Raw genomic sequence first — 6,216 nt, forward strand, 5'->3', positions numbered from 1 at the left:
TGTCAGGCCAGTAGAGGGTGAACTGTGAGGATGAGCCTTGGTGAGATTAGAATGATGTAGGGGCTTAAATCTTGTGGAAATGTTTTCATTTTTGGGGGGGTGGGTGGGGGTTATCAGTAGTAGAGCACCACCAGAAGTGAAAGTGATTTGATTTGAACTATTCCAGGGTCATAGTCTGTCTGGTCCACACATGTGAGCCATTACATGAATCTAATCGTATTTGACTATCAAAGAAATGTCAACCCTTATTAACTGTCAAGTCTGTTATGCGACTGTTTGACTGAATTGTCTCAATTTATACATTTTGATTTTATGAGCGAAACTAGTATTGTGGATGAAAGTTTCCCATTTGAGCTTGTATCATCTTGGAGACAATATACCATACCTCAGAGTCATCCCATAGCTCTTCATTCTCACCAATGACCTGGCATTGGCTCTTGGTATTGATCATCGCTAATGATGCTATTTGCGCATACCCTTCAACTATCAATTAGGTTGTCTGCTGTTTGCAAAGTGAATTCCGTACAAACATCCATGCATGTGTAACAATTAAATAAATGAAGGGTTTCTTCCTGTAACAGCTGTCAGGTTCCTCCTGTACCATGGGGTATTGTCTGCCTACAACAAGGCCTTGATGGATTACCATAGATGAAAACGTAATTAGGACCTCACTATCAACTCCATTGGTTGGATTAATTCTGATCACAAATGACGACCTGATATTTTAGGTAACTTAAAATGCCATTGGTCTATCTGCCTGCACAATGAGACACCTCCGAGGGAGCGGTGATAGCACAACATGGATCAATGTCTCAAATGAAGAAAAATGGGTCCATGGCACGAGGATTTACAGCATTTATGGCTTTAACAGGTGAAAAACATTATTGAATTCTCACTTAGGAGGCTCATCACCCACTGAAATTGCCAACTACTTTAATGATTTTTTTAATTGGCAAGATTAGCAAACTTAGTCATGACACAACAACAATCTCTCAACCTACTCATCCATTCGTAACTGAGCAAATTATGAAAGACAAGCACTGTCATTTTGAATTCTGTAAAGTGAGTGTGGAAGAGGTGAAAAAATTGTTGTCTATCAACAATGACAAGTCACCTGGGTCTGACAACTTGGATGGAAAATTACTAAGGATGATAGCGGACTATACTGACACTCCTATTTGCCATCTCTTCAATCTAAGCCTACAGGAAAGTATGTACCCTCAGGCCTCGAGGGAAGCAAAAGTCATTCCGCTACCTAAGAATAGCAAAGCACACTTTATTTTTTATTTTAAGCCCGGATGTGGATGTCCTGGGCTGGCATGGTTACATGTGGTCTGCGCTTGTGAGGCAGGTTGGATGTACTGCCAAGTTATCTAAAATGACATTTGAGGTGGCTTATGGTAGAGAAATGAAAATGTAACTCTCTGGCAACAGCTCTGATGGACATTCCAGCAGTCAGCATGCCAATTGCAAACTTGTAGCATTGTGTTCTGTGACAAAACTGCACATTTTGTAGTGGCCTTTTGTTGTCCCCAGCACAGGATGCATCTGTGTAATGATCATGTTGTTTAATCAGCTTCTTGATCATCGCTATGCCACACCTGTCAGGCAGATGGATTGTGTTCCACATGCTTTGAGTGTGTGTGGAACATTTCTGGGATATTTTATTTCAGCTCATAAAACATGGGACCAACACTTTACATGTTGCGTTTATATTTTTGTTCAGTATATATGGCACAGCTATCAATTTTTGGGGCCTTAAATGAAACGGCTATACTTTTTTAAATTTATCACAATTTTCTTTAACAAATGTTGATCTTTAATGCAGACAAGTTCCTTACCTTCTTCCCCTTCTAATGCTGCAATTACAGTGCATTCAAAACGTATTCAGACCCCTTGACTTTTCCCACATTTTGTTACAGCCTTATTCTAAAATGTATTACCTTGTTTTTTCCCTCATCAATCTACACACAATACCCCATAATGACAAAGCAAAAAACTGTTTTTTTTTTATATTTGCAAAGGTATTACAAATTCAAAACTGAAATATTATAGTATAGTATTCAGACTCTTTACTCAGTACTTTGTTGAAGCACCTTTGTCAGCGATTACAGCCACAAGTCTTCTTGGCCATGACACTACATGCTTGGTAAACCTATATTTGGGGAGTTTCTCCTGTTCTTCTCCGCATATCCTCTCAAGATCTGTCAGGTGGGATAGGGAGCGTCACTGCACAGCTATTTTAAGGTCTCTCCAGAGATGATCAATTGTGTTCAAGTCCGGGCTCTGGCTGAGCCCCTCAAGGACATTCAGAGACTTGTCTCAAAGCCATTCCTGCATTGTTTTGGCTGTGTGCTTAGGGGTTGTTGTACTGTTGGAAGGTGAACCTTCGCCCCAGTCTGAGGTCCTGAGCGCTCTGGAGCAGGTTTTCATCAAGGATCTCCGTTCATCTGTCCCTCGATCCTGACCAGTCTCCCAGTCCCTGCCGCTGAAAAATATCCCCACAGCATGATGCTCCCACCACTATTCTTCCCAGTAGGGATGGTGCCAGACGTGTAACTTGGCATTCAGGCCAAAGAGTTCAATCTTGGTTTCATCAGACCAGAGAATCTTGTTTCTCATGGTCTGAGAGTCCTTTAGGTGCCTTTTGGCAAACTCCAAGTGGGCTAATTTAATCCATTTTAGAAAAGGCTGTAACCTAAAAAAAATTGGAAAAAAGGAAGGGGTCTGAATACTTGCACTGTAATAATGCACTGTAGTTTGTTGTAATTTTGAGTAGAGCAGACATTTCCATATATTTTTGTTAGCTGCATGTGTGACTTAACTCCACCAACTCTATTTATCACTTACAAAGAGCAGACTTAAAAAAAACTGTAGTTGAAAGATATTGTTTTTTCATCAATTAGTATATTTCAGTTTAACCATAATATTTGTTGTAATATTTGTAGCTTAGCATCCGCATCATCTGACCACTTTCACTGACCGATTCACCTGCACTTCCTGCTTTAGTTTTTGCTTGCAAGCAGGAATCAGGAGGATAGAATTATGGTCAGATTTGCCAAATGGAGGGTGAGGGAGAGCTTTGTATGCGTCTCTGGTGTGGAGTAAAGGTGGTCTAGAGTTTTTTTCCCATCTGGTTGCATATGCGACATGCTAATAGAAATGAGGTAAAACGGATTTAAATTTGCCTGCATTAAAGTCCCCAGCCACTAGGAGTACTTCTGGATGAGCATTTTCTTGTTTGCTTATGGCCTTATACAGCTGGTTGAGTGCGGTCTTAGTGCCAGCATCGATTTCTGGTGGTAAATAGATGACTACGAATAATGTAGATGAGAACTCTCTTGGTAGATAGTGTGGTCTACAACTTGTCATGAGGTATTCTACCTCCGGCGAGCAATACCTTGAGATTTCTAGACATCGTGCACCAGCAGTTATTGACAAATAGACACAATCCCCCACCCCTAGTCTTACCAGACATAGCTGCTCTGTCCTGTCGATGCACGGAGAAGCCAGCCAGCTCTATATCATCCGTGTTGTTGTTTAGTCACATCTCGATGAAACATAACATATTACAGTTTTAAATGTCCTGTTGGTAAGATAGTCAGCATCGTAGATTGTCCAGTCTGTTTTCCAATTATTGCACGTTGGCCAATAATACGGAGTGGTGGTTTACTACTCATCAGCGAATTCTTACAAGGCACGCTGCCCTCCTCCCCGTTTTTCTCTGTCTTTTCTTCACATTGATGACAGGGATTTGGGCCTTGTCTCGACAAAGCAGTATTTCCTTTGTGTCTGCCTCGTTAAAGAACAAATATTTATCCAGTTTGAAGTGAGCAATCGCTGTTCTGATGTCCAGAAGCTCTTTTCGGTCATAAGAGATGGTAGCAGCAACATTATGTACAAAATGAGTTACAAACAATGCGAAAAAAAATAATTATACATTATTAATAGAAAAAAATCCTTACAATTAACTTCAGTTAGTGGAGACTGAAACAAAACATACTGTATGCTTAAAGTACTTTGCTTCCTCTTTCTAAATATAGTTTGGGGAATCATGGGGGATTCTGTCATTTTAAAAAGACACCCCTAGTTAGAAACTCTGTTGTAGCAGAGTTATTTCTAGTAGGGGAAGTCCTAGAATTTTTCATTAGGAACTCTGTTGGAGCAGAGATAACTCTTTAATTAAAGGAGAAATTCTGGGATGACTTGCCCTGTTGGAGTAGGGTAAGGTTCTAATCAGAGATGCGGCCATGGGATGACATGACATGGTCACAAGTTATGTGATCCCAGGGCACAATCCTGAGATAGAAGTAATAATATATCAGCATAACCGCACTAACCATACTATTTGTGTTGTAAATTGAGTATGTAGTATGCTTACTGGTCATAGATACAAATTCATTGCTTTAACTAATTATGACAAATGTTAAGAAAATGTTGAGCAATGTTATAAAGTAAAGACTATTCAAGGAAATTATGTTCTATGTTATGTTGGCTGACAATTTGTTAGTTACACTATCTTTATGAACCGCATAGCATATCATTACAACTGTATGTAAAGGGAAAGGGAAAGGGGGATACCATGTCAGTTGTACAATTGAATGCCTTCAACTGAAATGTGTCTTTATCATTTAACCCAACCCCTCTGAATCAGAGGGCTGCCTTAATTGACATCATGCACCGGTAATATGTTAGCTACCTACCTAACGTTAGTTGGCTACTAATACATTAAACTTGCCAGTATATTAACTATATGCTTTCTAACTACCCAATGTATATTAACTTGATTATTCACATCATTCTTAGCTTAGCTAAATGGTATAGTCATTGTGAGTTCTCAATGGACATTGTTAAATTGGGTGTCTTGTAAATTCACTCTGGCAATCTGCTCTGATTTCAGAGCACTTTCGTCTGAATGTGCCAGAGCGCAGAATAACTGTTGAATTTACGTCAGCACAGTTACAGTCATCAACGCTCTTGATTACATGAAGAAAGCCTAACCAGCTCAGCTAGGGCGACAAAAATGGTCAGAGTGAGATGTTCTCTCATTTATGTCTGGAAGTAGCTAGCAAGCTAGCCAACTTTAACCAGTTAGCTTGGGTGCTTGACTACCATTGTGAGGTCAACCCTGCTTCTCTGCCAGAGCGGGCAGTGTGCGCTCTGAAAAGTCTGAATTTATGAACACACCTGAAGTTGTAAGATGTCTACCTAGTAATTTGTTATGCTAACAAGCTAGCAAGATGCTGCATAGCAACAGTATCAACTTCCGGTAGGCAGGCGAAACGCTAGTATGCTCATCTGAAAAGTTACTGTTCATTTACAGTATACTAAAATGAAATAATACTAATAGTATGTAGTATATACTCACCTCTTCGGGATCGGTGTCCCGTCCACGGGACGGTTAAGCTAACGTAGACTGATGCGATTAGCATGAGGTTGTAATTATCAAGAATATTTCCCAGGACATAGACATATCTTATATTTGTAGAAAGCTTAAATTTGTGTTAATATAACTGCACTGTCCAAATTACAGTAGCTACTACAGTCAAAGAATACTTTGCTATTGTTTGAGGAGAGTGCACAATTTTGAACATGAAAAGTTATTAACTAACAAATTAGGCACATTTGGGCAGTCTTGATATACAATTTTGAACAGAAATGCAATGGTTCATTGGATGAGTCTAAAACTTTGCACATACCCTGCCTCCATCTAGTGGCCAAAAACTAAATTGCACCTGGGCTGGAATAATATATGATGGCCTTTACGTTGCAAAATTTCAAAATGATGGTACAAAAAAATACAAAATAACGTTTTTTTTTCCTTTGTATTATCTTTTATCAGATCTATTGTGTTACATTCTCCTAGATTCCTTTCACATTTCTACAAACTTCAAAGTGTTTCCGTTCAAATGGTACCAAGAATATGCATATCCTTGCTTCAGGGCCTGAGCTACAGGCAGTTAGATTTGGGTATGTCATTTTAGGCAAAAATTGAAAAAAAGGGGCGGATCCTTATGTTTATGTAGTATACTGTATGTTAGTATGGGTGTTCAAACACAGCTTGGGTATGTGAGTATGTTGATAGAATGTGTATGTATGCTTAGATGGCAGGTTTGAAACCTGTTATCAAAATGGATATTCCGGGGGTAGCGGAAAATTACCGACTCGTAGTGTGAGGGGCCATTGGTCATTGGAAAAGTGAGTGTAGCGGGGCAA

This window comes from Oncorhynchus tshawytscha, linkage group LG01 (genome assembly GCF_018296145.1).
Source record: "Oncorhynchus tshawytscha isolate Ot180627B linkage group LG01, Otsh_v2.0, whole genome shotgun sequence".
In the NCBI taxonomy this organism is placed as follows: domain Eukaryota; kingdom Metazoa; phylum Chordata; class Actinopteri; order Salmoniformes; family Salmonidae; genus Oncorhynchus; species Oncorhynchus tshawytscha.